The 22,658-nt window shown below is 40.2% G+C and overlaps 1 pseudogene; it reads right to left on the bottom strand.

Annotated features, from left to right (window-relative positions):
- Window positions 1–1,312: 1,312 nt before the first annotated feature.
- On the bottom strand, window positions 1,313–21,291 carry LOC117448660 (von Willebrand factor A domain-containing protein 7-like; annotated as a pseudogene).
- Window positions 21,292–22,658: the final 1,367 nt, after the last annotated feature.

Below are 22,658 nucleotides of genomic sequence, written 5' to 3'. Positions count from 1 at the left end.
CGGCCGTCTTTGTGATGGTGACGCGTATTGTGCGAGACCAGAGACCTGTAGTTCACTCAGCGGTTTCACACAAAAAAATGTGTAACTTCACAGTTTTACGACACATTTTGATTTTTTTTACTTGCAAAATATTCTTTTAAATTGACAAACATCATATGTGTCATTCGTGGCACAATTCAAACGGGATCAAAAGATAACCTTTCTCTCTCCATTGACTTCAATGTATAATTTTACGCTTCCGGGGTCCCATGGAGGCTCCCAGAAAGGGAGGGACTTCGCCCCTCTATTAGGAAAAGTCATGAAATACTAAGCAAAACAAATTATGTGAACCATTTCTTTAGATACGTTAAAGTTAAACATTGAATGGGGTCAAATTGACCCCAATGATAATAGGGGTTAAAGGGGTTGTTTTCCTTCAAAGTCACATGAAACACATTCTTCCAGTGAATTAGAATAATGAATGAACATTTTAATTAAAACATTTAATGCAGGTATTTCTCCACAACCACTTTCATTTCTACTCAAAATGTTTTATAAAATCTGTTGTACATTTATTTTCCCCACAACAGGATGACTGTTTTGTATCATTCTTTCCCTTTTATGCCGACCAGAGAAACTCCATGTAATTTTTATTAGCCTTTTCCACTGATAAATGTTTATTATATAATGTAAAATGGGTTTTAGAATACAATTCACTGTAGTGGTTCTTACCCTTTTTTTTAAGACTACTATTGATGAAAACATTCCCATAAATATATTGGAAAAAAATTTATTCACATGAAAAAACATACATATTCTGCTATCCGTCACCTATCACTTCCTACAATTATGAATCACCTTTTTTTTTTAAACAATCAATTTTGTGTTAATAATCATCCTAGGGATCATTGAAATTATGCATTTGAATTTGAAATAGTTTTTATTTATATCAATTCCTAAGAACATCTGGATATTAAAATATATTATTAATGTACACAGATATGTTCCCAATGGTAAATGTGGTCGAATTAAAAAGGGAAATGCTCATATTTTGTATCACCATACACAATCTTTGTTCCCATAGCTGACATGTTACAAACACTAGGATAATATTAAACCATAAAATACAACTCATTTCTGTTTTAAATGCCTAAATATTAAATTTACAGACACATTTGTATAGCTTTATCATCCATTTTCCTAATCAATGCCCACTTTTTAATAAAGTACAATATAAAAGCACTAGATGACCATCACCGGAAGGAGGTTTATTTTAATAATTTGTACATTTTCCCAGAGTACATCCAATATTAAACAACCTAACTTAAGCCCTTTAAAACCTTGTAACAAGGGCAGATATCAGCAAGCCCAACCACATTGTAAGAGACATGGTTAAAGCCGGAGGGCCTGCAGAACGCACAATGGAATGATAGCACTTGCCCACATTTCCAACTTTATCTACAGCCACTATCTCAACAATCTGTGAGCAGCAAGAGGCTGTGTAGTTGGCCAGAATGAAGGGATCACTCAGGGAGGTGGTGGTGATATTTCCACTGCCCTGCCGCAAGGCCACGCTCTCTATCCCGGTACCGTTTCCGTCCGTAAGGTTGGCCGCAAGCTCCTACTGGAAAGATTTACACTGAGAAACATCTTGAGGGCAAGCATCAGCCAGCACGCTCATCAATTTACACACAGGCTGAATGAAATCTGTGATCTGGACAGAGAACAAAGGGGAAAAAAGTGGGAAATGTATTTATGAATCACAACAAAGTGCAATTAAGATATGGAGGAGAAACGAATCTCTGAAAAAAGTCTTTGTAGCCATGTTTAAAAGAATGTTGTTATTCCTACTCTTTTCAACTCTGTATTCTCGTTACCTTGGTTAAAACAGAGAATCTCATAACCACGTAATTGGAGTCCACGCCGCTGTCCGACAAGGCTTCCACCGTCAGAGTGACGTCAGTGCCTGATGGAGTGTCGGCAGGTGGCGTTATAGTCAGACTAGTATTAGTATATACACCAGTTGTCAAGATGATACTGTCAAAAGAGAGAAAAACAATTTGAGAATAACACACACACACACACATTTGATTTTGATTGAAATCAAGAACATTTCACGTTCAAAGCATTGATCATTAATGACATTTAAATAATGTGAGAAATCTATAATGATAATAGACTAGTGCTCAACATTCCAACAAGGAGGCAGTTTATTGTCAAGTGATGGAAACAATCTGTAATGTAATTGCAGAATGCAGCCCTTTTGTACCTGAGCTCATTGCTTGCGCTGCTTTAAACAAGGAGGGCACAACGGACTGAGTCAATGCACACGATAAAGGCACACAGAAGTGGAGCTCAAGCACTATGATGATGTGATTCATTTGGTATTTTCTCAGAATGCAGTATGGTCGCAAAGGATTATTATGTAAGAGTGTGAGTAAATTAAGTGTAGAGTCGTAAAAACTAACATGGGAACATTTCTTAATTCGTTTAAGCTACAGACCATATATCACGCACCAAAAAAAAAACCATTGACTTTGTTCAAAACAGCTGACTAATTTCCAGGTTTGAGGACCTGCAACATTATTTTGTCGGGCACAGCGCCCCCTGAGTTCTTCAGCAGCAAAACTATTCAAATGATTTTTGTATAGAGACAATTGATTTAGACCAAGTACAAGAAAACTAAATCAGTTAAAGCAGGAGGACAGAAGGCGTAGCTTAAAAAGAAAATAGACCTCCCTTGAAACACCCAATTTCAACGGTCAGGGTCAAAGACCTCAATGATTATGGCACAAAAAACATTGTAACAAAGACATCTGCAGGGCTTAAATATAAATCTAATGTCAGAAACATATGAAAAAAAGCACTCACCTGTCTGGGTGGGACATGGGGAAGCCTCTGTCATTTCTGGCATTGACGCTGTATTTGCCACCAGAGCCCTGGGTCAGGACGCTTATGGGGATCCTGAATGATTCCCCTGGCCTCACACTGCTGTCTACCACAGCCTAGATGGAAGAAAACAGGTGAAAACAAGTGACATTCAAAAAAAGTGCTTACATTGCAAATAGGCCTTTATCTAACTTTGTATACAAACATTTGCTTGTTGTATGTATACACACTACACAGGATGGTAAAATACAGACCATGATTTGGACTTTAGAGATGGACATCTGGGTGGTGGACTGCCTCTGGAATGTGCTGTTGGACACTTTGTCAGTTCCTTCCAGAGTGACAACAAACTCCCCCTCAGGGATGGCATCAACAGTCACCAGGATGTCTCCGTTGCCCATGTCCAATGTTGTGCTATTGCTAGCAGTCTCAGGGCCGGAAACAGTAACCAGGGCAACATCTCCTATGGTCATCGATGACGGACCTTTCCTACCAAGTACGGAGAGCATCAGAGTGGCCGGCTGGCCTGGTGATTCCAGAGGAGAGAAGTGAAGAAGCAAGGTAAGGGGAGGAAAAAGTGACCTATACATATGTGTATGCAAAGATCATGAATAATTTCCCATTAACATTGGAATGTTTGTGGAGTGTGTGCTATTAGGATGTTTGATGTGCCAAACCTCACCATTAGCTGTGTGTTTATAGGGACATGCCATCATTTGTAGAAAAAAAAAATGCTGATTATTGTTGAGGTCTTTTCTTTAGCACTGGTGTTTCTAGATAAGTCCATTCACTCAAGTACTGTTCTTAAATAAAATGTTTAGGTACTTGTACTTCATTAGAGCTATTCCATTTTATTTTACAAAGTAATTTACAGGGTTAAATAAGTAATATTTGTGTGTATTTTACCTTATTGATGCCTTACTTGGATGTACAACTAACTGGGCAGCATACAGTAAAGATAAGTCACAACATTAATCAGCCTTCGTACTATACTTTTGGTTGTCTTTCTTGGAGCATAATGAAAATACAACGTGCATTTTGATGCATAAAATGACAATGAACAAATCTTGTTAAGTAATGTTCTACTATTGTATAGCTTGATGCTTGTATTGTTGTACTGTTAATCCCTTAAGTACAATTTGAATGCACAACTTGTCCTTGAGTATAAGATGTGAGTGCATCTTCCACGACTGGTCTTCAGCCTAATGGATTCAAAGGAATTATAGTTTAGGAATTTTATTTGTAGGGTTTGTAGGCGTACGTTTGGATTTACATATTAAATATAGGTGACTCACTTAATGTTAAGAAAAACTGCACTTTATAGCTGTTTTTACACTTTATAGTCGTATTATGTTTTTTTTGTGGTTATTTTTTGTCTCTTCCTGGTTTGTCTACTTGCCTCTTTTAGTGACATTTTGTAAGTGAAGGCCACAGGGCCCCTCACACTTTGGGCCCCTGGGCTTGTGCTTGCCCTTCAGTAATCCATCCATGCTTTATAGTGTACCTGCTTGTGGACGCCCACTGAGTACTGCATAACCTGGGTGAGGTCCCTCGAAACTCTCCACAAAGTTATAGATGAAGGTAATAGTACTCTGGCCTGTAAAACAAACACAGCCTTACTGTAAATGCAGATACAATTCATAAAAACAGAAGCAAAACAGTGTGACGCGGTTTCGATTAACCAAAAAGTAGTGGTATACATTTGAAATACACTACTGAATAAAAAAAGTATTACATTCGGGTTAGTGAAACCTTCAGCTAAGATGTAATGAAAGAATAGCTCTTTATTTTAAAATATGTATTTGCTTTCTTTCCATAGGTTTAATGACTAGATTATTGCCCAAAGTTAAACATCATGTCTGTTAAGTGAACATGAAGCTACTGCTAGTATCCATTTAGCTTAGCACAAAGGCTGGAAAGAGGGGGAAACAACAGCCTGGCCAAAGGTACTTGGAACAGCAAATCTGCAGCAAATTAAATCTTGGTTATTTATTTAATCTGGAGAAAAAAATGAAGTGCAGGGAGGGTACTTGGGTATTTTTTGGGCATGGAGCACTGACCTCATACAATCTTGGCTGGTCGCAACCATTTCCCCCTCTTTCTAGCCTTGAAGATATTACGGTGGTATTTATCCTTTCAACTACATTTCGGCAAAAAAAGTAGTGAGCAAAAGTAACTGACCTGTGACTTTAAGTGTGTATTGCTGGTTGGAGTTGATGTTGAGCTGCCAGTTTCCTTCCAGGCTGTCGGCGTTGAGACGAATCCTCCACAGGTTGCCAACTGTTTGTAGGGTTCCCAGTTTTCCGATGGTGTCACCCTGGCTTGAGCTCACACCTGAACATTTTCAGCATAAATATGTATCATAATCATAGTAAGAAAAGTGGGCACCCAAATGAGCCTCAAATATTGACACTCTCCTGATTTGATGCGAATGTGAACGACATGTTACCTGCAGGGTTGGTCAGTGTGAAGGCAATTGTTGGTCCTGTGATGTAGATAGTGATATTTTTCAGCGATTCATCCAACATAAAGGGGAAGGTCTCCGGTTTACCAGGGTTCCTTGCACGCTGAATTACTGTTACCTGAGGAAGAGGGGGGGGTCAAGAAGAGCATCCTTATTTACTGCTTTATTTATAAAACTGGTCCAACCCCTGAAGGCCCAGCCCATGCTTCCGAGAATGTACTTTTAGATCTGCAGGGTCTTACCAAAGCTGAAGTGGAGGTGTCAAGGATGACGCCTGTAGCCTGAGGTAAATCCTTCTTAGAAACCTGGATGGCCTGGCCTCCGGAGGCCAAAGCTAGCTCCTTGTAGACGTCTAAGTTGGCAGCTCTTGTGAAACGACGGCGCCTCTTAAAGGGTGCAGTTATGAAGAATGATACCTGTGGAGACCAGTTCATGTGTTGAATATAATCCCAGCATGTCACATAAAAAGACAACCTAAGGAATCCATTGGTTCAAAACATGTCATGGCAGGCTTATTGGTAAAAAGGCAAAAACAATGCTCCAAAGTTAAGAGAGAGAGAGAGAGAGAGAGAGAGATAGAGAGAGAGAAAAAAAAGAGGAAAAGAAAAAGTTTCCTGATAAACGTATTGTTTGATAGGCTTCAGCTGTGGAGAGTATGTGCTGCAGGGAGGTGGATGCAGCTCACACAACGCACCCAGGAACGAACACTAGCTCCGGTCCTTTTCCTGTTAGGGAAACTGGACTCGATGTCCTGACACTGACAGGCTCGAGTTTGTGCAACCTGCACAAACTCGAGCTCAACATGAATAAAAAAGGTGAAATGCAATGTAAAATTACTGGAAAAATAGCAGCTCACTAAATCACAACCGCTCAAACCAACTACAAACTACTACCGTGGATTGGGCAGAGAAGGAGTCCGAGAAAGTTGCTCCCCCATGTGACGTAATATGACGCGTTTGACGTATGATGTTAAAAAAAAGCAGTTTTTAGTAGCAGAGCTCAAAACGGCTCCTTTCCCTCTGAATTCGTGCCCTTATTTATTGTAAAACATATGAAATCCTGCATTAACATTTGTAATTGTAATTTTCAGTCAAGGTTAAGCTTAAATGTAAAAAAAACAACCTGCAAATTGCTCTTTAAGACCTGACCTCACTGTTTAAAATGGCCAGCTTTCAGGATAAACACAGTCTCATCAAACTTTCCAAACACAAACTACATTGTATTCATTTGATGTATGGCTTCCCTTGGTACATTGACAATAAGGGGGTTTCTGAAGTGCCTGCGAGTCAATCTTTGTCTATATTTTATCCATTCTCGAGTGGTCAAAAATTGTTACATTTTGCACCAAATATGCGTGTTAATGACATCCACCCATTAAAATGTTTGCAACTACATAAGATAAATTAATGAGCATATGAATGCTCATCACATACTTCCGTAATGATGTTCTAACCACCACACAATGATCATTACTGTTTTATAACTGGAAAAACTCAGTTGTATCTAAAATGTGTTTCCCTATTGAGATGATGTTTACCACTGCTATGTGCTGTGCATGTACGTGTATTACATTTAATATGTGTTACTTTTCATGTATGGAATCTTTGGTAGGAAGGGGGGGGGATTAACCTGTTAAGCAGAATGAATAAAAAAGTAGCATCACAGGGTGTCAGTCAGTGTTTACCGTGGACTTGGTGCTCCTGATGAGAGCAATGACGGTGGCCTTGAGGTAAATGTCTTTGGCTACGGCGTCGGTGAAAACATAGATGTAGGAGGAGGAAGGGGCACCGGTGAGAGCCAACTGGAGATACAAAACAATAACCTAGTCAGTTCATTTTGCATCAGCTCAGTCTTAAATAGTTATAAAATAATGAACAACCACTGTATTAAGACAATATCATAGTTTAAGTACCAGAAGTCCTGACAGGCACATCTCAGGGGTATCACCACCTCCTTTCGCTGTAAGCTTAGCGATTTCGCTTTTCATCTTATCAGGGTCTGTTGTTCTGATCATTGGTCCAAAACCTACATGAAAAACGGAAACGAGTGCATTTCTGACATTAACATAAATAACTTGTTATGGCAATATTGTGAGCCCCATCGGGGTCTTGTTAACTCACAAACATCGGGCAACATTTGTTTTCTTTACAGGTGAGTGCATTCCGTATAGCATGACTCATGGTTACATAAACATGAACAGTGAGGTAGAAGAGTTCATACCAGGGTCGTTGAAGGGAACCAGAATGTACTCTGATGGCTCATCCTGTGTTCCTTTTTTGCTGTCAATGATTTCATAAACAACCGCCCTAGCTGCATCAATGTCTTCAGACATACTGCCGGTGGTGCACAAAGCACACGACTGCTGAACGGGCGATCCCCATCATTCTGTAAAAATAGAGAGTGAATAAGTAAAACTCAGGTCAACCTAATCTGTCTGAACCAAGCTAAACAAATGAGGCCTGAAGGGGGCAACTTCACTAAGATAAGATCAAATAAGATGGAGCTTTATTAATCCCCGTGGGGAAATGCAGTTGTCCAAGCAGCAACAGGGTAAGCGTGAAAAACAGGACAGCACAGATTCACACAGATTAATACAATCAAAAATAAAATCAAGAAATTTTTTTTAAATAAAATTGATAATGATAATAAAAGACTATGAAATAGGAGATGAGTAAAAATAAGAGTAAAATAACTGTCAGCATATATACATATTTGGTCATATAAATTATGAAGTACGAAATGAGTTAAAGTGACAAGTGAAAATGGACATCTGTACATATAGTGACATATCTATCTACATATTTGGTCTACTACTAATATATTAACATGGGTTGTGGAAACAGTGTATATTTATGTCCAGTGATTTTATATTATTGACCCCTTGTTGTGCAGCCTGATGGCTACAGGCACAAAGGACTGTCCGAGGCGCTTGGTGCTGTGTCGTGGAGGGATGAGTCTGTGGCTGAACGTACTCCTCATCTTCACTAGTTCTGCATGGAGTGGGTGGGAGGGGTTCTCTAGGACAGTGGTTCTAAAATGGGGGTACGCAGACCCCTGGGGGTACGTTGGAGTACTGCAGGGGGTACGTGAGATTTATTTTGAAGTTAATGATAAAAAAAATACCAATTTTAGGAAAAGTAACGAAGTTTGAGCAGTGTGGGTTTTTTTATTAACAGAGTTACACATATATCAAAACGCGAAGTGTAATAACTGCAGTGGCCTTCCTGTCACTGAGAATAACAAAGATCCTCAGTGAAGCACAAGCCCATGTTTCTCACTATATTATAAGTACAACTTATTAAAAAGATCAGTTCAATGCAACTAATGTCGTCTAAGTGTTATTGCATGATGTTAAAATTGGTTTTCCATGAATTTAGTGATGGATTGTAAACATTTGAAATGTAGCAGCATTTAAGTGTTTCTCAGTTACAAGGTTGTTGTTTTAATAAATCAGACACCGATGGTGCAGCGCTGTGCTGTACCTCTTTATATAGGCATTTTGTCCCTAACAAATTGTTTTTGCGCTGATCAGGGGGTACATGGCTGCATTTTTTTTTCAAAGGGGGTACATTAGGCGCATTCACACTGCGGTACTTTTCCCACAAAGGTTCATGCGAACTTAGTTCATGATCGCGTTCACACCAAAAAGAGCCGGTACTAAAATTAGTTCATGCGAACCTTTTTAACCCCTCGAAAGTCCCTGCTAGAGAGCAGGGACTTTCGAGCGGCTCTTTTGTGAGAAAAGAGCTATATTTCTGATTGGCTGGGCGGATTGCAAACCACGCCCCGTAAAACTCCCAAAAAGTTTTGTGAAGCCGCCATTTTATTATCCTCGCATTAGCATTATTAGCATTAGCCCAGCGCAGAAACGCAGAGACTAATTTATGGCAACACAAAATAAAACATGGGAGCGGTGGAGATGAGGAGGTGTCGGCGTTCTGGCGATTTACTCGGAAGGCTTCAGTAGAAGCTGCTGGGAGTCCCAGCAGCTTCTACTGAAGCCAGTCCCCAACTCCGGGGACTTCCGGCCGGGGACTTTGGGCGGCAGTATACGCCGTGAAGTGGGTTGCGGCCTGCCAGTAAACCCAAAGCAGAAGAAGAAGAAGTGACGTCAGCGGCTTCATTTGCCTAATCCACCCCCAGGGACTTTTTCTGGTGTGAACGTGATCTGTACTTAGTTCATGCGAAATGAAGCTTAGCGCAAGTTCAATAAGGAAGACCTAACACGAGTCACTTACACGTCACTCGATGGCTCCCTTCCCCCCTCATTAAATATGAGGGCGTCACCCCTCAGCAGCCAATAGTTGCACATGCTAAATTCCTTAAATGCCTGCTCTTCCTCCCTGTCAGTTGTCATTTGCAGATGACCGCAACCCGCCTCCACCCCTCTCGCCTCCAGTCTCCTCCAGGACAAAGCTAAACCTTCCTTCTTCAGACCGGTCTCACCTACTCAGCACCACCACCAGTGTCTAGACCCCGGGGATTTCATCGGAGCGGTGCTTTCCCTCCTGAATGATTATCCTGCAAACCGGGGCCTAATCGCCAAACACCATTACATTCTCCTGTTGTATTATCATGGCAATCATTTCATTTCATATGACGTGTAAACAATAAATATGTAAAATCTTACATCACGTCTCTCCGGTTTGAACTAAAGAGTTCGCATGAACTAAGTTCGCATGAACCTTTGTGGGAAAAGTACCGCAGTGGGAATGCGCCTATTATTGAAAAAAGTTTGAGAATCACTGCTCTAGGATGCTGTCGAGCTTCCTCCTCGTCCTCCCCCCTGCCACCTCCTCCAGATTGTCCAGTTGTACTCCAACTACAGAGCTAGCCTTCCTCACAAGCTTGTTCAGCCTGCCAGTGTCCCTAGTGTTTGTGTTTCCACCCCAGCACACCACGGCAAAGAAGAGCACACTGGCCACCACAGACTGGTAGAACATCTGCAGCAGCCTTGTGCACACATTGAATGACCTGAGCCTCCTCCTGTTCCTTCCTGAAGAGAGCATCAGTGTTGTTTGTCCAGTCCAGTTTATTGTTTAAGTGCACTCCCAGGAACTTGTAGCTGTTCACCACCTCCACCTCCTCCATCCACTAGTTGCAGAAATAAGTCAGATTGTATGACGTCTATGAAAGAATGTCGCTACTTCTCACTTGATCTCTGTGAACATGAGTTTATAGCCTAAATTGCTTGTTTCAAGTCTTCTTGAAATCATCTTTAGGTACATTTTATAAGCTAACGTCCTATTTCAATGTATAAAAGACGATATAGCAGGGTATGGGTTGGTGCGTCGCTACCACAGTTGTGTCTGGTTGAGTGTTGTGTTTTCATCTTAAAACCCTTTCCAAGTCTTTTTTCAGATCATGAAAGTTGCAGACAATAGTCACCTAAATTGTCTTCTGTCCACTGCTGGTTCCAAAAAATGCATTAGTCAACGTAAAAAATGCTAATACAAGGCTTCAAACCCGTAATCCAGAATCCAATGGGTCACGTCAAGGTGACAATGTCTGCTTCTTATATACAATCTATGGTTTGGGTAGTGATAATATAATGTCAAACTAATGGTAAGATAAAATAGGATTTAGATATTGACCGCATACCTCAAATAGTCATCGTTCCCGGCAGCTAAGCGGAGGTCCTCCAACAGCTCGAGGCTGGCGGCTGTAGCTATATTGACAGCAGCGTTGTGAAGGGCCACGTTGTCTGAGCGGCGCTCGTCCTTGCTGATGCCTCCGCGAGGATGTGTTGTGCTCGTCAGGTCAGCTTCCCCTCCATGGCTACATTTACCTGGCACAGAGCAAAAATAACAAGTTGATCTGGGCCAGGGTTCAACTTGTCAACACAAACAATCCCACGTTATGTGCAAATGACTGTCTTGTACTCAGGGATGGACTAAGACTGAAAAACGGCCCTGGACTCTGACCCAGTAATTATAATGTCAATTAAGACACAATTTATAAGCCAGAATTTGCAAAGCTGGATAGTTAACCAGTCTACATTGATATAGGAATTAATGTGGGGGATTCTTTCAGATTAAGGGTGCGTTCACACCTGCCTTGTATAGTCCGGTTGAATCGAACCCTGGTGCGTTTAGCCGCTTGGTGCGGTTCATTTGGGTCGGTGTGAACGCAGTCCGAGACCTCTTAAGTGAACTAAACAACCGGACTCTGGTCCGCTAAAATAGGTGGTCTCGGAGCGCTTGCTTGCGAACTCTGGAGCGGTTCATTGCTGGTGTGAACGCAGTCCGCACCAAAACATAGGAAGCGCAGTATTTACGTGTCACAAGAACGCGGATATCTTCAAATATCTTTAGCGAAAGAGTCTTTCAAGACATCCGCGGTTGTTTAGTTAAAGAGTAAAGCAGAATTAAGTGTTGAACAGTGTCGTGTAAAGTAAACATTCTCCGTCAGCTACATAAAAGTAAGAACACCTGTCGTCGGTGAAACGCCCCTCCTCTGCAGGAAGTCTCTCATGGATAAGCAGGAAAAGAACACCGACAGGCTGATCAGGAGCCCGACGCGAAGCGGAGGGATCTAGATTGGCATGAAGGTGTTCTTTTCCCCATAATGACCGCGCTGCTGCACATTATGCCGCTTATTACATGGCCACATTCTCAACAAAGTAACGACATGACTCCCAATATTAATTGAAATGCTTTTGTGGATTTAGAAAATTATTTTATTGATTTAAAAAATAGTTGTATGTATTTAAATGTACATGCATCCGCTAAGAAAAATAGTCCGTTGTTACTGTTTGAACTAACGTAGCAACGGCAGGAACTGCTTCAATAGCGTTTTTGAGGAGCTTTTTGATTACAGATTTGAAAATCGTTGCTTGCTTTAAAAGTAGCACAATTCATTATGTCAAACCTTGGGAAGTATCTAGATATCCCTGCCCTGATGCCAAAGTAACTGGCAACTGAATATGTGTCGCCGTCTGACCTATGTCTGGACTGCTGCGTAAAAAGGAGGGTTTCTGCCCGTTACTTCTCCGCTGTTTTCTTGTCAGTTACAGCCAAACTGTATACAGTTAAATCGAACGGACCGATGCTCCATGGCGGAGGCTCCGCTAGAAATGGCCGGGATTTGTGTTTGTACCCCCTTAATGTCTGACCAATGGTTGAACAGCATTTCCGTGCACATGACTTGTATTTAAAGTTTATAGTCCCTTTGAGTTTTTGCCAGTGTGAACGCAAACCGAACCTTCTGAAAAATGAAACAATGTAACAAACTGTGGTCTGGTGCGCACCAGAGAGCGGACTATTAGGTGTGAACACACCCTAAGCTGCCTACAGCTTCTTTATAGTGTTAACAGTTATTTCACTTCATGAACTCTCTGAAGCATGCAGGCAGAAACAATGATAAACCTGCAGCTTCTGAGGTGTGTCGCCAGGGCCGCAGAGTGCAGGGCCTCTTACATACTGCCAGCCACTATTTACTTTCATTAGATCTGCTAAAAACCACAGCTGCTGCTACAGTCCCAGCTCTACACACATCGGATGTTCGGTTATTACTTCATATTCTGCGTTCGGTCAGCAGGGGGCATTACAGCTTCTTTCAAACTTGGTAAAGTAGCGTTCTACTTCCGGCACAGCCGTAGTGCCTATAGACATGTGTACATGGACAACAGTGTCCATGAGCAAGTAAAGAAACGTGCCATGTGGACGGACGTGTATGTAAATATATTTTTTCTTCAGAAAAGCCCCTAGGCGAGTATAAACCAAATGTTTGCTTAGCGCTGTCGTCTCTCAGTCTACATCTTAAATTATGATGTTTAAAAGAAAAAAATATTTAAATGGGTGCCGGCTGTCAGCTTTCCAGGACGACCGGCCGTTATGTGAAGAACGTACCGATGGCCGCCCCTGCTTGTACTCCAGGAAGAACTTGTTTTTATTTAACTGCCGTAATTGTGTTGCATCTGATTGTAATACTAGGGAACGTAAATGTCACATGGTTTATTTTCCCAGTTTGAGATTTTTAGGAAATACCTATTGTATTTTTTGCAGTTACATTATTAAGTATGGAGGGAAAGCCCACAGCCAGTTAGCTTAACTTAGCATTTGGATGGTAAACAGGGGTAAAACAGCTAGCTCTACTGTCTAAAAGTAACCTAACACCACCAATAACATGTGGTTTTCAAAATGTTTCAAATGTATTTAAAATGAGTTTGCGTTCCGTCATATTATCTCTGTTTCGGCCATTTTTTGTGTATATAAGAAATAATGATGTAATGTAAACAAAGTTCAATTGATTTCAGGGTTTGGGTGCAAGCTTCTCAATGTTACCTTGGGGCTTGTCAGAGGAGAAGATTCCCATGTAGCCTGATGTGAGTTTCTTCTCACTCAGGATGTTGGGGAGGATGGTATTAGGACATGTTCCACTGGCACAGTCGCTGCAGGTGGCAGTGTCGATATCTATACAAGCAAATGACACATACAGTGAGTGATCATGACTTTGACTTCTGCTCTATGATATACTGTAGAACAGTGATTGGAGAGCTATGTATGGTCATCTGATAATAATGCACATCCGGCTGCCAATCATAATAAAGGCATGAAGACAGAACAGACCCTTTCTTTGGTCTGTGCAATGGGCTTTAACCTACAAGTGATACAATGGAAATAGTGTCTTTGTGCCTTTACTCAACCCACAGCAATCAAATCATAGTCATCCTATATTTGTCAAACACACACAAATGCACGCACGAACCTGCCAGGTTATCCAGAGAAAGATCTGGCCGTATGAGGTTGATGTATGGCTTTGTGTTTCCCAACTCGACCCAGTTACTGTGGCTGTAGAAGTCCTGACAGTGGATAGAAAAACACAAATTAATATTTTGAAAGACAGAAACAATTTCATATACAGGATTCTACCACCTTTAACCTAAGTGTTCTGTCCATGTCCACATCACCCTACAACTTAACATATAGGTTAAGTGAACCCAAACAGGTTTAATATTATTTTGCTACAGTGCATACATTTCAAGTGTTGACATGCTTTGCCATTTGCTCTTCCTAGGTCTGGCACAGAGCCTTGCGGTAAAACAGCTAGTTAGTTTGTTTCTTTGGTTAACGCCCCTTCTAGCTTGCGACGCAACAAACAGCTCTCATCTGATTGGTTGAGCGCTGAAAGGGTCAGCGGTAATGAGGAATGTTTTGGTCACCATTAATGTAAACAATTATTTCCGAGGCACACGTTTATATGATCATTATAGTTATAAAAAAATAAGAGAATAAATGAAAAAAAGGTATGAAATACTATATTACAGTAAAACAAGAATAAAGTTTAAAAGGGTGATTTGTAAAATATCCATAAAGAAAAAGTAAATCTGTTTACAGTTCTGTTTCAAATGGGTGTTGAGAGAGGTATCCATAGATCTCTTCATTTTGCTCTCAAAGTGCACCAGATTGATGTTTTTAACTTCAATATTTAAAAATCTTCTCGGGGGAGCTTGCCCCCGGACCCCCCTATGTGAGGTCCACACACCACCTAGAAAAATAGTACTTTACCCCTGCTTACACCTATATGTCGTGAGCTGATTATCGAGCCTTCATTGTAACAGTCGTGGGTACATTCTGTATTTGCGTGGGGAGTGTTGCAGTAGAACATTCAACTGTAGTGACCGGTACATTAATGGGAAACTCTAAATGTTTGAGCACCCTCAACCTGATCTCACCAGAATGCGTGACTCCACCACGACTCCTTAACACCACAATGCGTGGTGGAGTCACAAACTTTGTTACATTTACGTGTCTGCACCACGCAAACAACCCCAATGTAAAGTGAATGAGGCTCCTTTGTCGTGGTGCACACACGCATTTCTACAACGTCCCGCAGTGAGCTTTTATTCTATACAACGTTTTTTAAATCTACTTTATAGCTTGTAGTAACTCACGGGAGGCTTCTTTTATTTTATTTGTATTCATAATTTTTTTTATTTTTCGTCAGAATGTAAAAATTACATTAGTTACGAATTTGTGTTCTCAAAAAACAGTGCATTGTGTGTAATGCAACTGTGATTTTTATTAAATTAGTTAGTTTTTAAGGAAGGCCAGAGCTTCAGCTGTGTCAAATAGATTGTTCCCTTTAGTTAACGTTATTTAAAAGATAATGATCATGTCCCCTGTATTGTATTACGAGCGTCCATTCCCATTGGATAACGGAGAATTTTACACCCGGAAGTAAGTAGCCTATTCTCCTTACTGTCGATTGATTTTACAGTGATATCTGCACTACTCAACGACTAAAAAACACCAAATTGTCCTTGTTAATTACACAACATTGATTGGTTTGAATTGTGTACAATGCTTTTGTATTTTCCCCCTTCGATTCGGAGAAACAAATATTTGTTGGAGTTTTTGGACGGCAGAAGACACTACACTACCCAGAATCCTCAGCTATCGTTTGGGACTACACCATAGAGGCTTCTCAATACTCAAATTTCCCCTCCTCGACTCCTCGACTCCTCGGTCCTCCGGTAGTGACCCGGAAATGAATTTCAGCGCGCCATTTTGAAGGACGTCTCATTTCTCTAAATGCACACCGAGGACCGAGGATCGAGCGTCGAGGAGGCTCTCTGGAGGAGCTATAACCGAGGATACACTGATGGTTCCTCCACGGCTCCTCCGCGGATGCATTTCCGGGAACGGTGGAGGCGTGACGCACGGCCGGACTTATCTCAGCCAATGACAGCTCTGCATGCATCCCCTGGATATTATTTTAGAAACTGCTCTCATCGCAACGCGATGTTTACAGTGAGAACAGCTGTGAGGTCCTGCAGAAAGCAGAGCAGTGTGTAAAATATATATCACTCAGTATAACAGGCCTACTCTCTTTATTTGCTTTAGTTTAGTAGATATCTACAAACAAAGAGTCGATATTTTTCTAAAACCATTTAGTGCTTCACATAATAAAATACACAACGGCTGTAGCCTGATTATGCTTTAGGAGGTGTAGGTGTGTGTGGTACAGTGTGTAGGTGTGTGTGTGGTAGGTTACAGTGTGTAGGTGCGTGTTGTACAGTGTGTCGGTGTGTGTTGTACAGTGCGCAGATGCGGCGGACAGACAGGTCTCCGTTGGTTTGGTGTCCTCTGCTTACTTTTAATACTTGCAAATACAACTTTTGGCCTGTAATTTCAATTCCCCATTTCAGCGACCAGAGAGAGGGGGGGGGGGGGGGGATATATCCAGTCTCTGATTGTGTTACGTTATTATGAGAGTGCTCTCATACTTTAAATTGCATATATTTATATAAATATATTTGTGTGTGTGTGTGTGTCCGCATCTGTAGCCTGGTATTGCCTCATTATACCGCACTCTCAATGAATTCAAAGTAAATATGTGGGGGAACAATGTTCAGCTGATCTAACAGAGATTATAAAATATGACAAAACACTCCAGCTGATGCAGCTGTTGCCACGTAATAATGAACGGACGTCGCTTTAATATGACCGCTCAGAGGAGAGGAGTTCTCATTTCTTTAAACGTCTGCTGCTTCCCCTCCTCCCTCCTCGGTTCCCCTCCTCGGTCCTCCGCTCGCATCTCCTGTGGGCGGGTCTAAGTATCGAGGAGGGGAGTCGAGGAGGGGAGTCGAGGAGGGGAAATTTGAGTATTGAGAAGCCTCTCATGTGCTTAGCTTGACAAACCCCGTGATCAGTCCTCAAGCTCTTTGATTGGTTGACCTCCAACTGCATTCCATATGAAAAAAAAAGTTTCGTAAAAGAGAAAATCATACTTTATTCAGCAGTGCTTGCTTTACTCTTTGAAAGTCATCACATGAATGCATTGTAATAAATGGTTTGGCTGCATTAAATATTATACATCTGTCATAGTTCTTTATTTATCTACAGAGATCGGGCATCAGAATAGACCGGAAACTATTCTTTTACCGTTCTGTTTTAATTTCACAATAAAGTTAGTAGTAATATTTTGTTTTGATATTATTGTCTACTAGACGACTGGGTCATGTTAAGACCATCTTTTGTTGCTATGGGTTTTTTCCTTTTTTCCTTTTAACACTGTAAACTTGACAGCCTTTTAACCTATGCTTTTAACCCAAACCACCTACTGGTTAAAGCACGTTATTACACGTTTAGAGTAATTGCAATGCAGGAAGATTGTGTTGCTTTTTAATGACTGTTTAAAATGCCTTTTTCTTAATGTCTTTCATTTTTGTAAAGCACTTTTGAATGTGTTATATTTTATGAAAACATTTAAATATTAAGAGTACATACAAAATAGTGGGAAAGTAGAAGGTCAATTATATAAATATAGAATAGAAAATATCAAGAAGATACTCAAATGATATCTAGAGTAAAACAGTTTAGTGCCTGATAGGAGGATGTGCTAACTAATAAGGCTTTATTTAAAGAAATGTGCAGAATACGACAGTGTAATGGTGGAAGTATACACACATTGATAGATGTCTTGTAATGCACTGTTGAGGAACCTGTGACCCAAGTTTTTCATTCATTGCATAACTACACTGTTGTGTATATGATATGTCAATAAACCTTAGAAAATCTTGAAAGGGATGTGCACAATAGCAATTATATACAGTCTTTAATTAACTATTAGAGAATAACGAGTAATGAATATGCTTTAAACGGATCTGCAGATAAATATGTAGTCTACTCAAGCACCAACTATCAAATATCTCTCTTGATTGTTGGCACTTGACAATCACCTTCACTGAATTTCACTCAGGTGAAACTAAAGTCTGATTTAATGGTTGTTTATATTTCACATCATTAATCCAAATCTGTAAAGTAACTAAAATAAATGTAGTGGAGTAAAAATACCAGGTTAACCTTAAAGAAAGCCCTCAGGATTATAAAAGACCCCATCACCCCAGCCACAAACGGTTCTGTCTGCTGCAGTCTGGCAGGCGGTACCGCAGCATCCGGACTAAAACCACCAGACACAGAGACAGCTTCATCCCACAGGCCAGAAGACTATTAAACACCTGCATTTAGAAATAACATTCATCTGGCTGCTACTTAGAAATTATTTATCTAATATATCATATTCCAATCACTTGTATATAGACTCTTATTGCACTATTTCACTATTTTTTCTGTGTATCTGTTTTATTGCGTAGCACTGTTGGAGGAGCCTGTGACCTAAGGGGGGGAGGGGGTAGGACACGTTCGATTCCTGTTTTGAATAGTGTGCCATCGGTGGGTTTCATTCCATTTCAAAGTCCTTTTGGACGCTCTGTGTAAACTTCGCGCATCCAATCACAGAGGTTGAGGACTGATCACCGGGTTTGTCAAGCTAAGCACATGGTGTAGTCCCAAACGATAGCTGAGGATTATGGGTAGTGTAGTGTCTTCTGCCGTCCTAAAACTCCGAAAAAATATTTGTTTCTCCGAATCGAAGGGGGAAAATACAAAAGCATTGTACACAATTCAAACCAATCAATGTTGTGTAATTAACAAGGACAATTTGGTGTTTTTTAGTCGATGAGTAGTGCAGATATCACTGTAAAATCAATCGACAGTAAGGAGAATAGGCTACTTACTTCCGGGTGTAAAATTCTCCGTTATCCAATGGGAATGGACGCTCGTAATACAATACAGGGGACATGATCATTATCTTTTAAATAACGTTAACTAAAGGGAACAATCTATTTGACACAGCTGAAGCTCTGGCCTTCCTTAAAAACTAACTAATTTAATAAAAATCACAGTTGCATTACACACAATGCACTGTTTTTTGAGAACACAAATTCGTAACTAATGTAATTTTTACATTCTGACGAAAAATAAAAAAAATTATGAATACAAATAAAATAAAAGAAGCCTCCCGTGAGTTATTGCAAGCTATAAAGTAGATTTAAAAAACGTTGTATAGAATAAAAGCTCACTGCGGGACGTTGTAGAAATGCATGTGTGCACCACGACAAAGGAGCCTCATTCACTTTACATTGGGGTTGTTTGCGTGGTGCCGACACGTACATGTAACAAAGTTCGTGACTCCACCACGCATTGTGGTGTTAAGGAGTCGTGGTGGAGTCACGCATTCTGGTTGAGCACCCTCTATGAAACGTCAAGCTGCCCCACAGCACCCCCAAAAGAAATCTCTGGCGCCGCGACTGAAGCTGACTATTTGTGTTGGGGGGGCCCGACTTTTTTTTTTCTCCAAAGGGGGGGCCTGACAGAAAAAGTTTGAGAACCACTGGGTTAGGGTAAGGGTTAGGTTGGGGTTAGGGTTGCGATTGACCAATCCCAACTGAGCCCAACAGAGCCAGGCAGCTAACCAATCAGAGCAGACTGGGCTCTGGTTTCAGACAGAGGGTGAAAAGAGCTGCTGCACAACAGATTGTATGAGGGAAAAAAGAGGGGAAAAAACTAAATAAATTAAAGCATGTAAATATTTCTCAGTAGAAGTACAAAAAACAAACGATCATAATATCCAGCTGCCCCCCCCTCACCTGTAGTGTATGAAGGATTCTGCCCAGTGTTTCCCTGGCAGCCTTGAAGTTCTCCTTGTCAATGTTGGCCTTAATGGCTGCCATACCCTCCATAATAAGAGTACGTCCCTGCACAAAGTTCTCCGAGTTGAAGTGGTGGGGAGCACTAAAAGAGATCCAAGAGTAATAACAAAGTGAAATACTATGCATTAGAAACATACGCACACTTCCTTAGTTGTACTGCTTTGTAACAGGTGTTTGGTTTCGATCTTTCTCTGACCTGCTGACAAAGTCACGGTCTACCAGTCCGTTCTGGGTGTAGATATCTTGAAGAGCAGAGTGAAACTTGGCCCCAGATACTTCTCCTGTTGCTCTCGGACCTAAACAGGCTTGGACCAACTCTTCAGGAGACGAACCCTGTAATCAGATGTCAAAGACCAGATGTTACAGTTACAGTATGGTGTTGTCAAAGAGGATGTCATGTTGTGATCAAACAAGACTAAGGGCCTTTATTTTCCTATGTTAACGCAAACACAGTGTGGACATTTTGTGTCCGGTAACAAGTATATTTAACATGCACAGTTGACGCTAACAGACCACACAAATCATTTATTTTGTATTGTATTGGTTGCATTAAAAAGCAGTTGTAATGTGATTTGGGAAGTTTTACCAGTAATATCATCCAAATGAGATGTTCTATTGAATGTGCAATCCCCCCATGAATAGGAAACCATCGATTATTACTTTTGCCAACCAAACTCTGTGCCAATATATATCCAGTTCAAACTAAAGATCAGCCTCATGGTTGAACTATGGAACTTCGGTAGGATTCAACCTCTGGGAACAATGTTTCTGTATACCAAATGTCATGGCAATCAATCTAATAGTCATTGATATGTTTCAGGAACAAAGTGGCGGACCAATAGTGATATAGACCTAACTATAGTCCTGCCATTTATGACAGTTCATTTTGAATTTAAAAGGGTTATCCCTACTTTGGGTTCCTAACTTAGGACTGTTCTTTGCTTCCTGAATTCTTAAGATAAAATAGAATTGTTTTAGTATAGTTTTTTTTCTAAATGATGTTTGTACTAGTAATTTGTCTAAATGTCGTGATAAGCTTAGATAAGAAAGGTTTAAGACTTAGGAAGGTAATGAGGCTAAAAAAATGCCAATGGATCCTATGACTGCTATTCTATACAAAACTACCATAAACCTCTACTCTCCTTTCCCTTAAGACCTTAAAAATCTGTTGGTGTATATGTGTCCCTCTCTTGTCTTTCATGTGTTATGTCTTTAATTCCCATGGGAATGTGTTTCTCTGCTAATATGTGTTTGTGTTGTTCGTCATCTTTCATCCTACCGTGGGTCTGAACTCGTGACCGGCAGCCTCTGCCACCACACGACATGTCTCCGTCACTTTCTGCAATAGAGCCGTTGCTGTAATTGTGACATGAGTGGAAGCCCCACCCCCGATGGGGACAAAGGCCACTGCAGATCCCGACAGGGCGAAAGTCAGCAGGGCTATCCCTAGCACTGACGTCATGATCAATCTACAGGGAGAGAGAACAACGATTAGATATCCACTATCTGTTTAGTTATGCGATGGGAACTTGTTGTTAATTCACCTTGGGGTTATTATTCTGGACGCCTATTTTGACAAATGTATCTTGTTAGATTCGGAAAATGTTGAGTTATATGAAAAAGTTATTTTATTGTACTGAAGTGAACTTGACATGAGGAGTTTGTATGCAGAGAAGTACACACTTCAAGAATGTCCTGATGGGCCACTCCCCTCAAACAAATCATTGTAATGTATGCCGTGTCTTTTATTTGCTATTCACGATAGCGTGAAGTTCTCAATGAGTAGGTACATAGTTAACCTTGAGACATCAAAATGCAATGGTTGCAGCAATTTGATTAATTTTGCCAAAAAAGAAAACCTTTACAATAAAGTGTCAATACAAAACAAATTAGCAAAAGTGACGACTGCAACAGTGTCTAAAGGGCTATTTCAGGGTTTTGTTTTTTAATGAGTTGGTTATATTCACAGAGAAAAAATTCTGAGATTGAAATGGTACCTTTACCAAACTAAATTCAAATGAAAGTGGTAAATATAAAAGAAAAAAATGACAAATTAAAGAAAGTAAACCTGAAAAAAATGTATCTTAGATAATAACGTAAAGAAAGGCAGACATTTTGGAAAATCTGTAGGATCAAATGTGAAATAAAACTCAGCAAATGGAATCAGTTGAAGCTCAAATTGTAGTGCCCACACATTTATGGTTAATGCATTGCAGATAATATGCATGATTATGTCTAGTTTTTAACATAATAAGGAGTATATACAAAATACATATACAAAAATTAAATAAATTGGATTATATTCACAAGAAATAAACATGCTTCCCTTGCTGTTTTTACTACTTTCACTACATTAGGGACAACATGCATTTATTCTTTTACATGTGTTATGCTGTATAATTATATAAACTAATACATCTGGGCTGAGGACATCTGTCACTACATAAATACACAAAATCAGGTATTTTTTACTGTATGGATTTACAGATATTCACTGAACTTTTATAACACATCAAGCAAGAGAATTTTTATGGCAATTTAGTACTTTATAATTACAGAAAATATTCAATTTGTATTTATTTATCTCCATCTCTAATTGTTTTAATTATTAAATGTTGACCCCACTCCCAGTGGCTTATTTCATTCATCCATCCATCTATGTTATAAACACACACATTCTTAAACATTTAAATTATTTATTTATTTAATTGAGATATATATACACTGATTGTTTTTGACATACTAAAGACATATACAATCTAATAAAAGAGAGTGCTCATCCAAGTACATCCATGTCAATTGAATCATCTAAATGAATTTAAATCATAC

Source organism: Pseudochaenichthys georgianus, chromosome 1 (genome assembly GCF_902827115.2).
Source record: "Pseudochaenichthys georgianus chromosome 1, fPseGeo1.2, whole genome shotgun sequence".
In the NCBI taxonomy this organism is placed as follows: Eukaryota; Metazoa; Chordata; class Actinopteri; order Perciformes; family Channichthyidae; genus Pseudochaenichthys; species Pseudochaenichthys georgianus.
Note: the sequence above shows the minus strand (reverse complement) of the source record. Positions and strands in the feature narration are given on the sequence as shown.